Source organism: Pongo pygmaeus, chromosome 11 (genome assembly GCF_028885625.2).
Source record: "Pongo pygmaeus isolate AG05252 chromosome 11, NHGRI_mPonPyg2-v2.0_pri, whole genome shotgun sequence".
NCBI classification, from domain to species: Eukaryota; Metazoa; Chordata; class Mammalia; order Primates; family Hominidae; genus Pongo; species Pongo pygmaeus.
Genome location: NC_072384.2, coordinates 85,920,925 through 85,936,953, shown reverse-complemented (window position 1 = coordinate 85,936,953; position 16,029 = coordinate 85,920,925). Strand labels below are relative to the sequence as shown.

Below are 16,029 nucleotides of genomic sequence, written 5' to 3'. Positions count from 1 at the left end.
TAAACTTTATCATAGGAATGTATGTTTAGGGAAAAACAGTATTATGGGTTTAGTACTATCTCTGGTTTCAGGCACGCAACAGGGTTTTGGAATATGTGTCCCTCAGATAAGAAGGACTACTGTACTTCTGATCTCATTTGATTCTTGTTGTAAGAGATCACATAATACAGGTGTAAAAACTTGTACTTCTTTAGAAACTTCCTTTCTTTCTCTGTGAATAGCACTACTACCAGATACTTAGACTGAAAGTAAACTGCTGGAAAATATATTGGTAGAAATCTGAGAGATATCACTGATATAGTTTGGATGTGTGTCCCTGCCTAAATCTCATGTCAAACTGTAATCCTCGATGTTGGAAGTGGGGCACGGTGAGAGGTGATTGGATGATGGGGATGGATTTCTCATGAATGATTTAACACCATTCCCTTTGTGCTGTTCTTGGGTTACTGAGTAAGTTCTTGTGAAGATCTGATTTTTTACAAGTGTGTAGCAGCTTCCCATCTTGCTTTCTTGCTCCTTCCATATAAGATCCCTGCTTCGCCTTTGCTCTCTGTCATGGTTGGAAGCTTCCTGAGGCCTTCCCAAAAGGAGAAGCCACTATGCTTCTTGTACAGTCCTCAGAATTGAGAGCCAATAAAACCTCTTTTCCTTATAAATGACTCAGCCTCAGGTATTTCTTTATAGCAAGGCAAGAACAGAATAATACAATCACAGATTCTTCACTTTCCTTCATCTCTGACATGTCATTTCCACCTTCACCCCATCATCATTTTTTTGATGGGCTTTTAAAAATAGCCTTATGTTTCCTAGACTGTAACTTCATTCTTTAACAATCATCATCCCATTAGCATCTTGAAAGATGGTTACAAAACATATATATGATCATTTCACTCTTTAATTAAAAATCCTCCAATAGATTCTGTTTACAGTATGGATGCATGGGATGCAAACATTACTGTCTGCCTTTCCAAATTCATATTCAGGCAAAGTCAGGGAGTAGAATACAGAGAGCTTTGACATTCCATTATCACTTCTTCAATAAAGCCTGAGTTGATCAAAAAACTCAATTAGTGGCCTTAATCAAAGTAAATAATGAACAGATAAGAGAGTAATCTTGTTAAGGGAGTATCTCATACCTACATTAGCAATTTTGAGAAGGCATTTCCATCTGAAGGCAACCAACATGCCTTGAAGCCCTAGAGAATTGCCCTATCAACCAGGAGTGTTCAGGTTGCCATGGTTATCAGTTATCATTTAGAAAGTTAGTAGAAGTCTGTTAGAAGAATATATCTTGTATTACTTAAGAAGAAATGTACCTGTTAACATAAATTTTAGGCACCACCTTTAAGGTGATGGTTGAATGTCTTCCTTTTCAAACATAAACCATCATGCCATATATTAAATTGACTTCAGTTGAACAAATGATTATTGATTACTTGTTATATTTCAGCCCATTTTAGAATTCAGAAATGAGTAAGGCAGCCATCCATTCCTGTTTGAGCAGAGTTTGTAGTCAAGTTGGAGAGACCTAAAGTATAATTTTGATATGATGTGATAAATACAATAACAGAAGTATATGTAGGGTGCTATGGTCATATTGCTAGGAAGACAGATGTAAACAATGAAGACTTTCTCTCTAAATCCCTTGGCGTTTAAAAATGATAATAGTGGCCAGGTGCGGTGGCTCACGCCTGTAATCCCAGCACTTTGGGAGGCCGAGGTGGGTGGATCACGAGGTCAGGGGATCGAGACCATCCTGGCTAACACGGTGAAACCCCATCTCTATGAAAAATACAAAAAATTAGCCAGGCGTGGTGGCGGGCGCCTGTAGGCCCAGCTACTCGGGAGGCTGAGGCAGGAGAATGGTGTGAACCCAGGAGGCGGAGCTTGCAGTGAGCCGAGATCGCGCCACTGCACTCCAGCCTGGGCGACAGAGCGAGACTCCATCTCAAAAAGAAAAAAAAAATGATAATAGTTTAGAAAATGAAATTAAAAATTACTCAAATTCTTTACGTTGAAAGAACCTAATAACAGCGAAAAGGTGATTATAAAAGACCTCATATCTGGACACATTGGGTAAGATTTCAGAATTCTGGATCTAAAAGTAAATGATTTAAGGTTATGCATAAAAAAATGCAACCAAATGAATGAAACTCAGAATGACTTCAGATTACTTGTCAATAATGCCAGATTGAAAATTCAGTGCTAAGGGAAATTGAATTTTGTTCTGTAATTCTGTTTATAGCCAAAAGTAGCTAAACATCAGATATAACAATGAAAAGCAGCTAAGTATGATCTGAAATAAATAAATAGAATCAAAAAACAATTCAGGAAATCCACTGAACCTTGATGCCTGAGGCACTTTTCTTTAAGCAGAAACACTTTAGGGTTAAATTAAACACAACTAAGTTTCCCTTCCTATGGGTCTGATCACACTATTTGCTTCTGTAGTGCATGATAATTGCAATATTGTAATAAATATTTTATCAGCCTCAAAATGATGAAGTTCTTCTATTGACAATACACAGAAAACATATAATTACTAAATTAAAATTAATTGTATAACCAACAGAAATCTGAAAGATGAAAGAGTAGGAAAGAGTAGGTACTCTCATTTCCTCATTCAACCTACAGAGAACCAATAGTTGAGCTTCATGATGATGGAGTAAGAGACAGAGGTTTAAGTAGATTATTCAATATTATAAATACAGCCATGAGGAGAAGTACAAATTATAACTAATACATCTTCAGCAAGGTTAGGAAAAAGAAGGTTTATCAGGAAACTTATAAGCTCTTCTTTTTATAGTAGTGCCCTAGAGGAAATGAAAAATAGAAACTGAAATATGATTATATTCATTTACAGTGAACTTTTCTGTATGGTTTTGCTTTTTTTTCTAAGTGAAGGCATAACTTTTGAAAACAAAGATACTTAATGCATAGAAAAAATGGGAAATACCAAAATACTAGCAGTGTCCATGTCTCACTGAGTATTTTAGGAATGACTCTATTTTTCCCTTTAGAGATTATTTTCCCCCCACATTTTCTCTATATATTTTTACAATATAAATGTATTTTTTACAATGTAAAAGTATATTTATATACTTTTACAGCCTAAAAATTTATGAAATAAATTTTGTGTTTAAAATAGTGGTAACATCTGGTATAACAATGTAACAATGGATTTCAAATAGACTTGCAAGTTACTGAAAAAGCTCAGATATACTCTTTACAAGGCCCAGTTGCTGGTGTATGTTATGAATACTTATAATATAGCTGCAGTACAATTGTTAGAGATAGTTTTTCATCTTGTAGGTACTGACTTGAGTTCTGTGCAGCAGCTATGCCAATTCCAAAAATTTAGCTGTAAAGAAAAATGCCCTGTTACTATGCAGAAAATCACTTGATAGAATTAAATGAGTCATTCAACCATGCTGCACTAGTTTATAGCCATTATTTGTGGAGAAATAGAGTTAGCACTGACATTAAATGTACCATATGATTCCTTTATTATAAATTTTACGTTCCGCTCAAGCTCTTTAACCACTACCATATGGTTTTCATTATGTTTGTTGCCATTTGTTATGCCTGATAAGTTAAAAACTTTATTATATATCGATTTCCTGCTGGAATGCCTGAAAACCTTTGTGCTCTCAACACTGTCATTGATCAGATATCAATTATTTTTTGCTTTCAGACCAGAGAAAATATTAAACTAATTCTGGATTTATCTGGTACATACTAAAGGGCCTGACCCCAATTTTTCTGTTAAAGGCCTTTTAGCTTCAGTTTTAAGAGCGGTTTTGTTTCTTGCAATATTCTGATACTTATGCTGTATCAAAATCAGGAATGTTAAAAGTATTTTGGCAGTCTAAACTCAATTTAGGCAAAACTGAGTTTTAAATGAATTTCCTATCCATTGAAGAACTTTACTTTCATCATCTGTATTGAAGATTAAATGAGACTACGACTGTATATAGTACAACTTTCCTGGTACATAATACAGAATAAAGGGAAAAAAGCTATCAATAGTTTTGTGAGACTGTTTTATATTACTGAGTGTCTAAACATCTCAACTTGTATTGATATTCTCTAATAAACTGACAGATAAAAATAATCTAATATACCAAGAAAATAATTGAAGTTTCTTTGTTTGGAAATGATAAACTAGGAATTGCCATACGCTATTTTGAAGTTAATAAACTTGATTCCTTTTAGCTATTTCTTGTCTTGTGGATTTCAGTTGCTTTTAAGGCAGTTCTCAAATTTTAGTGAGCATATAAACTTTCTTGGAAAAGTGCAGATTTTGGATCAAAGGTCTGAGGTAGGGCCTGAGATCCTGCATTTTTAAAAACACCAGTAATGACAACACTGTTTGCTATGGTTTGAAAATTTCTCCCTTCCAAAATTCATTTGAAATTTAATCCTTAACATGGCAGTGTTGAGAGCTGGGGTCTTTAAGATACAATTGGGTCATGAAGGTTCTACCGTCATGAGTGAATTAATCCATTCATAAATTAATGGGTTAATGGATTAATGGGTTATCATGAGTAGGACGGGTGGCTATAAGAACTGCAGGAGAGACTTAAGCTAGCATGCTCGGCCCTCTTTCCACGTGATGCCCTGTACTACTTTCGGACTCTGCAGAGAGTTCTCATCAGCAACAAAGCCCTCAATAGATGCAGCCCCTCAACCTTAGGTGTCTCAGCCTCCATAACTATAATAAGTTCCTTTAAAAAATAAAATACCCAATTTGGGGTATTCTGTTATAAGAAACATAAAACAGACTAATACAGTAAATTGAAACCAAGAAGTTGGGGATTGCTGATGAAGTTGTTTCAAGTGATACCTGAAAATGTAGAAGTAGCATTGAGAATGGGCAGAAGGTGGAAGAATTTGGAGGAGCCACTAAAAAAAGCCTAGATTCTGGTGAGGGCTTAGAAGACAAGAGGACTAGGGAAAGTTTGAAACCCCTTAGAGATTGCTCAAGTGGTTTTGACTCGAATGCTGGCAGAAATATGGACAGTAAAGGTCATTCTAATGAGGCTTCAGATGGAATTCCTGAGCAACAAGGTCTTGAAAATTGGAGTAAAGCTCATCCTTGTTATAAATTTGCAAATAACTTGTCTGAACTGTGTCCATGGCTGAGGGCTTTGTGGAACTTGATAGTGAAGAACTAGGGTATCTGGCAGAAGAAATGTCTAAACAAAATATAAAAGGAGCTGCATAGTTACTTTTGGTTACTTTCACTGAAATTTGGGAGTAAAGTAAAAATTTAAAGACAGAGTTTATAATTAAAAGTGGAGCAGTGTAGAAAGAGTTAGAAAAATTTCTGCTTGGCAACTTAAAGAGCGAAAAAAAAAAAAAAACCATGATTAAAAGAGGAAAAACCAGGGGTATAGCCCAGGAACTCTTTGCTAAAGGGACTAACATGGATAGAAGGGAGCTGGGTGCTATTCCTCAAGACAATGAAAGTAAGACATCAAATGAATCTTGGAGATCTTCGAAGCTTCTCCTCCCATACTGGCCCAGAGGGCTAGGAAGGAAGATGATTTTAGGAGACAGACCCAGGGCACTCTCTATAGGCTCACTCCCCAGGGCTGCCTCAGGACTCTGGTCCCTGCACCCCCAGCACAGTGCTTTTTCAGCTGTCCCAGCAATGACACAAGCAGCCCCAGGTGTGGCTCATGTTGCAGCTTCCGAAGGTGCAGATCATAAATCTTAGCAGCATCCACGTGGTGCTAATGCCACAGTCTTGGAGAAAATAGTAGCTGTGGAGGCTTGGCAGCATCCACCCAGATTTCAAAGGATGTTGTCAAAAGCCTGGGGGCCCAAACAGAGACTTGTCACAGGGAAGGAGCCAATGGAGCCCCTATTAGAGCAGGACAAGTGGAAATGTGGGGTTGCAGCTGCTGCAGATAGTTCCCAGCAGGGCTTTGCTTAGTAGATTTATAGATGCAAGGCCACAACAGTGAGTCCCCACTAGGGCAATGCCTAGTGGAGTCGTGGGAACAAGACTGCCCTGGGGACCCCAGAACTGTATAGTCCCTGGTAGCATGGAATGCCTACATGGGAAATCTTCAGGCACTAGATTCCAACCTGCATGAGCAGCCACCTGGTCTGTACCCACCAAAGCTGTAAGGGTGGGGCTACCTGAGGCCTCAGGGGTCCAAACCCTACTCCAGTGTGTCTAATAGGTGGCACATGGAGTACAAAATAATCATTCTTCAGCTTTATGACTAATGTCTGCCTTGCTGGGTTTCAGATTTGTTTGGGGCCTGTTACCCCTTTCTTTTGGAGTGGGAATATCTGTCTTATGCCTGTACCACCATTTTATCTTGAAAGTAGATAATATTTTGTGATTGCAGAGTCTCACAGATGGGACTCTGGACTTTGAACTTTTGAATTCACTCTGGAACAAGTTAAGACTTTAAGCTTATGGGGTTGGAATTAATGATTTGTATGTGAGAAAGACATGAGTTTTGGGGGGCCAGGGGTAAAATGCTCTAGGTTGAATATTTGTCCCTTCCAAAAGTCATGTTGAAATTTAATCTCCCATGTAACAATACTAAGAAGTAAGGCCTTTCACAGGTGATTGGGTTATGAGGGCTCTGCCCTCATGAATGGATTAATCTACTTGTGGTTTCATGTATTGGTGGATTAGTGGGTTAATGGATCCATGGGTATGGAAGTGGGACTGGTGGCCTTATAGGAAGAAGAAGAGAGACCTGAGCTAGCACACGCAGCTCCCTTGCCATGTGATGCCTTGCACCATGCCAGGACTCTGCAGAGTCTTCCTACTAGCAAGGCCCTCAGCTGTTGCAGCTTCTTGATCTTGGACTTCTCAGCCTCTATACTGTAAGAAATGAATTCATTTTTTTCATAAAATACCAGTTTCAGATATTCTGCTGTAAGCAACAGAAAAGGCACTAAGACAGTGTTGAACCATGGAGGCAGAGGCAGTACTTTAGCAGCAAGGTGGTACATGATAGATGCTGCATAATACATCCTCCTGTTCTCTCCCATTGTATGTCCCCCTGCACCCTGAATGTACACCTTTAATATTATTTGTTTCCATTGTTACAATATTTTTCATATTGTACTTTCTTCAATCTATTGTAAGCTTTATGAAAACATGCCTTCTCTTATTCACTGCTGTCCCCAGTACTCAGGGTGCCAGAACCTTGGCAATGAATTTCATGGCTAAAAAAATATCAGAAAGTCAGAGATTGAAAGCCTCTACGTGAATGTAATTATGAATATAGTTGCTATAAAGATTCATATGCAGGTATTTGGGTAGACATAGTTTTCATGTCATTGGGGTAAATACCTAAGAGCACAAGCAACAGATTATATGGTAAATTTACGTTCAGCTTTGTGGCTATAGGATTTCGCATTCCCACTATCAATAAATTAAAGCTCCTATTGCTCCACATCCTTACCAACAGACAATCTGATTGCACAGCTGTCCTGCTTAGTCACCTTGCTACACAGTATAGCAGAATAAAATGCCTGTTGGCAAATTTGTCTAAAATGCTCCTGGCTAAAAATCTTGTTTTGATTGTATCAATTTTTTAGCAAACTTTAAAGTTTTAAAAGAACTCTATTTTAATATAAAAATTAAAGTTAATAAAAAGATAATTATGCATTTAAGAGAGTATCAAGATTAATAAAATTTCTTTAGTAAATCGCGAGCAAGAATTAAAGAAGCTGCTGGAAAGTATGTTAAGGGTGAACTACAACTTGAAATAATTTATCAGTAGAGATATACCAGGAAAAGCCTCCACATAAATGTTGTATTAGTAGTACTGATTATTTTAACAACATTAAGTGTCTGATAAGGAATGACACAGGATTTTGGACTGTGCCAGTGGAAGTGTCTCTTTCAGATAAATTATCACTCCAGTGTCAACTGTCTTCTCTAACGAAAATAAATTTGTTAAAAGATACAAAATAAGGGATAGATAGGAGTAATAAGTTCTAGTGTTCTATAGCAGTGGGATGACTATAGTGAACAATAATATATGTTTTCAAATAGCTAGAAGGGAGATATTGAATGTTTCCAACACAAAGAAATAATAAATAATAAATTAAGATGATAAATATGCTGATTACCCTGATTTGCCCACTCTATATTACATGCATTGAAACATCACTATTTACCCATACATATGTACAATGATTATATATCAACTAAAAAAGAAAAAGCTATTTTTAAACGTTTTATAAGATTATATACATTTTTAAAAATATTAGAATATTCTATTAGATTTTATAAGAATAAAGGATTATATGTATAATCTTTTTAAAAAGGACATATACCACATATGTATGTATTCTAAATATATTTATATATACAGAGAAGGTATTCAAGAAAATCTGTTCATGTCCTTCGCCCACTTTTTGATGGGGTTGTTTGTTTTTTTCTTGAAAATTTGTTGGAGTTCATTGTAGATTCTGGATATTAGCCCTTTGTCAGATGAGTAGGTTGCGAAAATTTTCTCCCATTTTGTAGGTTGCCTGTTCACTCTGATGGTAGTTTCCTTTGCTGTGCAGAAGCTCTTTAGTTTAATTAGATCCCATTTGTCAATTTTGGCTTTTGTTGCCATTGCTTTTGGTGTTTTAGACATGAAGTCCTTGCCCATGCCTATGTCCTGAATGGTATTGCCTAGGTTTTCTTCTAGGGTTTTTATGGTTTTAGGTCTAACATTTAAGTCTTTGATCCGTCTTGAATTGATTTTTGTATAAGGTGTAAGGAAGGGATCCAGTTTCAGCTTTCTACATATGGCTAGCCAGTTTTCCCAGCACCATTTATTAAATAGGGAATCCTTTCCCCATTTCTTGTTTTTGTCAGGTTTGTCAAAGATCAGATAGTTCTATACATATTTAACTTACCTGCACGTTGCGCACATGTACCATAGAGCCTAAAGTATAATAATAATAAAAATAATAATAATAAAAAAAATTTTAACCTAAAAAAAAGAAAATCTAATAAATATTATTCTAAGAATATATTCACATTTTTTGCAACAAGTCAAATTTAAAGATGCCATTATATATCTTTATAACAGTTCTAAATGTTTATGTTCGAATAATATACTTCAAAATATCTCCTTGTGGTTTTAGTCTGCTTTTCTCTGATGACTGGTGATGTTGAACATATTATCATGTGTTTATTGGTTATTCATATATCTTATTTTGTGAAATATTTGTTCAAAAATTTTTACCATTTTATTGGGTTGTCTTATTAAATTATAAATGTTCTTTATAAATTGGTTACAAACCCTTTATTGGTTATATGTTTTGCAAAAACATGTCTAGTCTGTGCCTTTAAAAAATGGTTTGCATCTCAAAGAATACTTTTAATTGGATAGAGAAACTACAAAGAAAAATTTTATAGAGAAATAACTAAGTATCTAGTTTATTTGTCATTGTAGCATGCACATATATTTTTAGAATAAACATATAGTTGAGTTATTTAAAACTTAAAACCAATCCTCAGCATAATTTTATAATTATTTTACCTGTTTTTATGTAGGAGAAAAAGAAGTGTTCTATAAGAAATCTGGACAAGACTCTGCAGGAAGTTAAGAGGTACTCATATCATCCTTCATTATACTTAAGGGGTATGCCGTTCAAAGAAAAATTTTAGAACATCAGACTTTAAGAAAGTAAAATAGAATTTAAAACCCTGTAAAAAATAAGCATTCTGGTGCTCTAAAGATAAATTTATAAGCATAGAGATATATTTGTGAAGTTTGTGTATAATAATTTAAAATTCTTTTACAACTTTAATGGTTTGTATATAGGAATTTTGAAAAATATGTGTGTATATACTTTGAAAGTTGTGTAATTTAAAAGTGCAAAGTAAAATATGACTGTTTTATGAGACCACTATTAGTGCCAGTAGTGTACTCTTTGATATAATCAATTGTAGTAGTAATTTAAAAAATAAAGATGAATTCCCTTTAACATTTGAGCTATGTTAAGGATTAAGAAATGCTTCTCTTTGCTTTTAATTTAACAGCTTTATTGAAGGAAAATTGATATGCAAAACATCGTGCATGTTTAAAGCATACAATTTCATAAGATTGGCTTATGTACACAGCAGTAAAACCATAACAATAATCAAAATAATGACTATTCCAAAAGTTTCGTAGGGTCAAACTGTTATCCCTGTCTCCATTAAACTACCGATCTTATTTGTCATAATAGTCTTGTTTGCATTTTTCTGAAATTTTGTATCACTAAAATCATACACAATGTGTTCTTTTATTTTCTGCCATTTTTCACTCAGCAAAATTATTTTGAGATTCATCTATATTATGTATATTAGTGGTTCATTCTTTCTTCAATGGCTTAGAATCTGCTTTGATGAAGAGGAAGTTTACATTTTGAAGTTGAGGCTTTCCATTCATTTCTCTATGGGATATACACAGAAATAAAATTATAAAATGTAAGTTCTTATGTGTTGTTATGTAGGGCATAGAAGTTGGTAATAAATATAAAATTTTACCTTTTTAATACTTTACAAGCTAACTATTATCATTTTATATATGGCTATTAAAGTGTGCATACATTTTATTATAAATGTATTTTTATTTTATTATATATAATAAATTTTATTATAAATAATTTATACAGTATTTCTATGAGCTAAAATTAATCTATCAAGCCTAGTTAACACTCATGTTCTTAGCAGGTCCTTAAAGGCAACTGTGAGTTAACGGAGACTGGTATTGAGAAAATCAGTCCTGATTTGTTTCTCCTGGAGTTTTCTTCTTTATGTGATCCATCATAAAAGGTTAGTTTTTATAGTATGTACGAAATACATGGAAAGACAGGTAGAAAGCCCAAATTGTTCTAGTCTACTGTATCAGTCTCTTGTTCTGAACCACTTCTTTTTTTTTTTTTTTTGGTCCTCAGTGTCTCTAGGATGGCTGGCCACTTTTCTAGCATCAGTCCATACTATAGAAACTGAATATGTGGGACTCTGGTCAGCTTCAGGAAAACACACGTCCACATTCAGCACTTCTTGCCTTCTGTGAGTTGGGATTAATTTTTGAAACAAGATTTCTGGAGCAGGGAGATAAAAATATACATAATCATAATGGTACTGCTTCCAGTAAAAATCTCAAATATTGTAAATATTAACACGGAATTAAATGACAGAAAAATAAAAGGAACAAAATATGAATTTTTTCTTAATAGGCATTTCTTAAAATCACTGTCATGAAAATTACTAATTACAGTAGTTTACAAATCAGCATGTAAGGTAAAATAGAAATACTCTTACATTTATATAAAAATGTGAAAACTTTTCAAATTATCTCCTGTTTATTCAATAATAAATTTATGAAGCAAAAAATGTATGTAAATATATCTATATATACACACAAACACACATACATGTGCATATATATGTATATATTAATAAAATGTTTAGGTTATTTGAAACTTCTACCCAAAAGCTGAAGCACTCTTGAGTTTGGGAAGTTAGGATTCTGCTGCTGTCCTTTTTGTTGATTTGGTTCTTATCACATATGTCTTAACAGAATGACAGATTTAGGGAGTTGATTTTGTTTCACACATTAAAGATGAAGAAATCCCAGAAACTCAGAAATTTCTACTATTAGTTTTATTGCTTTTGGATAGATAGGGAGTATAAGAAGTTAGATATCCTTAGTTAATCTTAGCGAATTAAATCTATTGGAGTAAAACCACTGGGAAAGGATTTTTTTTTATCTTCAGCTTTGGACCTTTGTTCTGCAATAACTGCAGCCATTTAAAGTAAATTGCCCATTAAAGTACCACTCAGGCTTTTGACAAATTGCATCAAACTGTTTTCTTCCTCTGGGGAAACACAAACCTTTATTTTTTCTGCTTGACATATAGGTTGCTTGAACCAGCAGGCTAAAATGCTTTTAGGTGCTCTATAAGACAACCCAAAGAGGTTATATATGGTCTAGTAGAGCCCAAGTGAAGATACTGAATACAATCAGCTTATCTTGTATGATGACAAATAATTGGTCATGCTCTCATATCATTTATCATTTTGAAAAGAATTCTCACTTTAAACCATGTTATAGAAGAGGACTGTAATGGAACTGACAAAGACTATAAATTCTATGTTTGTTTAAAAAGTTATTGAACCATATGAAAATAATTCAAATTTCTGGCAACATACAAATTTAAAGCACTGCTGTTGTTAGCAGTTACTATCTTACTTTTCAGTTGATGAAAGTTCAAGTTGCTAATAATAATAGAGATAAAAAATCAATTTTGATGAAAATACTTTTCAAAATCAAATTAGCAATAATCAAATATTCAAAGATAACTATACATCTATAGTTTAGATATTAACAGAATAAAATATTTTATTTTTTAATTTACATTATTTTAGCTATATGAAAACCATATCTGAATTGTTATTAGTAGTAAATAGCTATGTTATTCTATCTTCCCAGTGTATACTAGGAAAAGAAAAATAAACACAGTCTCCTTTTCTAACAGAAAGCTATTCACTTTAGCCTTGATTATTGATATATTGTGGTCATGTTATTTACTAGCAGTAAAAAAATGCTTTAGCTCATCAACAAAAAATTCTAATTTACAAATATGAGGAGATGGACATTAAACTAAAAATAATTTTTAAATTGCTTAAATGCTTTGATTTTAGAAACCATTTTATGATCTACAACATTTGGCAGAGAGTATAAAATGTATTATTTCATACTGAATCAATAGTCTGGAAGGTTCTGGGTAGTGTCACTTTCCTCAACTTTCATAACTTTGATGCTTCTGAATATAACAGGCCTGTTATTTTTTTTTCTTTTTTTTATTATTATTATTATTATTATTATTATACTTTAGGCTCTATGGTACATGTGCGCAACGTGCAGGTAAGTTACATATGTATACATGTGAACAGGCCTGTTATTTTATAGACTATTCCTGAATTTGAGTTTTTCTGATATTTCCTATTGATTAAATTCTAGTTATGAACATTTGGAAGGAATATCACAGACATGAGGCTATGTTTCTATGAGTAAGCATATGATTTTGATTTGTCACTTTATTATGATCTTAGTTTTGATTATGTTGAAGGCATGTCTGTCAGACTTCACTGTAAAACTATTCATTTTACATTTGTAATAAATAAGAATTTTGTGAGAGATACTTTGAGACTGTGTAAACATTCTATTCTTTACTAACCTTTTTATATATTCATTTATTTGTTTAGATCAGTAAATTTATTTATTATAATGCCAAAATTTTTCCCTATTTTGCCAAAGGAACACTTGTCAAGCAAGCTTTTCTGTCTTTTTGATATATCCCCATCATTCTTTAAGTGCTTTCTTATTTTTCTGGCACAATAATATTTTCCAGACCTACTTCCTACTTTCTCTGCCCCAGTCAGCTATTTCTCCAAGGAGGTCCAATTACTTTAGTAAAGAGTTATATTAAATCAAAATCTGGTAGTGAAGAATTATATTAAATCAAAATCTGGTAGATAGATGCGCTTTTTTCTCTGGGCCATGTGGGCAAATGCATCATGTGACTAGCACATAAAAGTGTTACATGTAAATTATTTTTACCCTTTGAGTAGTAAATAGTTGACCACACTAATAAATTTTTGTATGCAGTCATGTATCACTTAACAATAGGGATATACTCTAAGAAACGTCGTTAGGCAATTTTGTTAGTGTGAACATCACAGAGTGTACTTACACAAAACTAGATGGTGTAGCCTACTACACACCTAGACTATAGGGTATAGCTTCTTGCTCCTAAGCTACAAACCTGTACAGCACATTGCTGTACTAAATACTGCAGGCCATTTTAGCACAATTGTATTTGTGTATCTAAACATAGAAAAGGTACAGAAAAATATGGTATTATAATCTTATGACACCATTGTATATGCAGTTCATTGTTGACCAAAACATCATTATGTGGTGCATGATTGTGTTGTGAAAGTTGTCAGAATCAAAATGGAATAACTTGTGAAAAAAAAAAAACTTGAAAAATAGAGTTAGAGAAAACCATAAGATGTGTAAATGCCTGATAACAAAAACTATGACAAAAGACTGCAAAAACTATAACCTTGCCCAAAGGCCATTAAAACATTACACTAAAAGTCCATCTGTGAGGATATTTACCTGGCAATTGCCTGTTAAACCTCAGAATTGTGTCACCCTTATTATTGGTCCTTGTAGTAAAGGGTAATTATCTCAAAACAATTTTGTAATTCTCTTCATTTTCTCCTTTAAAAATGTTTGTTTTCCTTTACTTCCCTGAGTACTCACATAGTTTACTATGGCATGCACATTCCCCTTTGCAATGCCCTATTCCCGAACAAATGTCATTTTCTTTTAGAGAGCCTCTCTCTGTTTGTTATTTAGGTTGAGAGTGTGCATGCATTTATAGGTTTTAAAGGACTGAAAAAATAGATCAATCCTGGCTGAAGTATAGGACATATCTTCTCAATTTTGTTCTCAATTTTGGCTCCATATTTTATGTACCTGAGGGAGCTTAAGAAAGTGAATGTCTCAGTCTACCCCCAGAGATTTTGATTTAGTTGGTTTGGGGGGTGGTCTGGGCATTAAGACTTTTTGGAAACTTCCCAGGTGATTCTAATGTGCAGCCAAGGTGGAGAGTTGGAGAACAGTTCTGGTAATATGCCACTATTTCATGTATGTTAATGGAGTCTCCTGATATGAGTAAGATTTCACCAGGACCTCTATTTCCTGGCTCAATTAGGCAGCTTCTGATTCAAAAAGTTCACAAGGGGTATGGGCATAGAAGACATTTCTAGAAAATGAATTATTTTACATTAGTTAGCTAGCTTGGAGAAATTATGAGTTTAAACTGTTTTTTTGCTCCACTGGCTTAAGTGGAGTTTGAAAGCAAGTCGTGGCCTCTTTGGACGCCTTTTCCCTAGGTTCATACCACCACTTTGGCCTTGTGGACATTACTATTATGAACATGAAGGATGTGTGGAAAAAGCAAGTTAGTAAAGGGTTCTTTTTTCCCCAAAACCTTATAGTAGAGCTGACCTTTAAAACATTTTCTCTGAGGTTCTGTGAGCAACCATCCTTGTCAGGATTAGTTCAAAGTTTCCCAATTTCATATACTTGACAGAATTATCTGGTAATTATATAATAATAATAATAACAACATAACGCAGATCCTTTGCCTCACCCCAGCTAGTCTCAGAAACACAACTGGTCAGCATAAGATTAAAGGGGCTGAGGAGAGCACCCATAGTAAAGCTTGCTAATGCAGCAGCCTTTTGAGATGCACCATGATACCTCAGCAATGACGTCTTAATAAGTTTTTATAAATTTATTGAGTCTAATGAATTTCTGTTAGCTCTGCTAACTCTTTCTCACTTTGCTCCTTTTGCAGCTGCTAATATGGGAAAGATTGAAATCAGCAAGTTTCTGGCTGTAAGCTAAAAGAGGTTCTTGAATCATATTTCCGCCTACTTAGCAAATTTCTCTTGCGACAATTGGATGTTATTTGGGGTTCCATACTAGCAGGAAGAAGTACAAGCAAAGCTAAGTCATTTTGAGAATAAATATTATCTCTGTATATATTTGTAAATGTTATTTTCTTTCTTTTTTGAGGTTTATGATTGATCCTTGGCATGTGTCCACTTGTGTATTGCTCTACTGAAAACAGCCTAAAAAAGATTTTTCCCCTCAATGTGGAGCTTCTCTTTAGTTACAATTCCACTTTCTCCTTCACTTGAGTATCAGTCTTCAGAGAACTAGCATAACAAAGGAGTGGATACACATATACACAAAAAAGTCTATGAGAAAATTAGTACATTAAATTTGTGAAAGCTCATTTGAAGTAATTTTCTACTAAAAATTTTAATCAAATGTGTTAATCATATTTCTATGCTTAGTGATGTTAAATAAAAATTTAAAAGGTGGCAATCAATAAACAGAGATAAAAGCTTCTCAAGAATAAATGAAGTAATAAAAAGACTCACTAAGCTGAAGTGCCTCCTATCAACAGCAG

At 34.2% G+C, this 16,029-nt stretch overlaps 1 long non-coding RNA gene across 1 annotated transcript; it reads left to right on the top strand.

Annotated features, from left to right (window-relative positions):
- The first annotated feature begins 9,534 nt into the window (after positions 1–9,534).
- LOC129031419 (uncharacterized) lies at positions 9,535–15,559 on the top strand. The gene is made up of 3 exons (XR_008501035.1): positions 9,535–9,591; positions 10,700–10,801; positions 15,409–15,559. It is a non-coding gene; the product is annotated as an uncharacterized LOC129031419 (long non-coding RNA).
- The last annotated feature ends 470 nt before the right edge of the window (positions 15,560–16,029 follow it).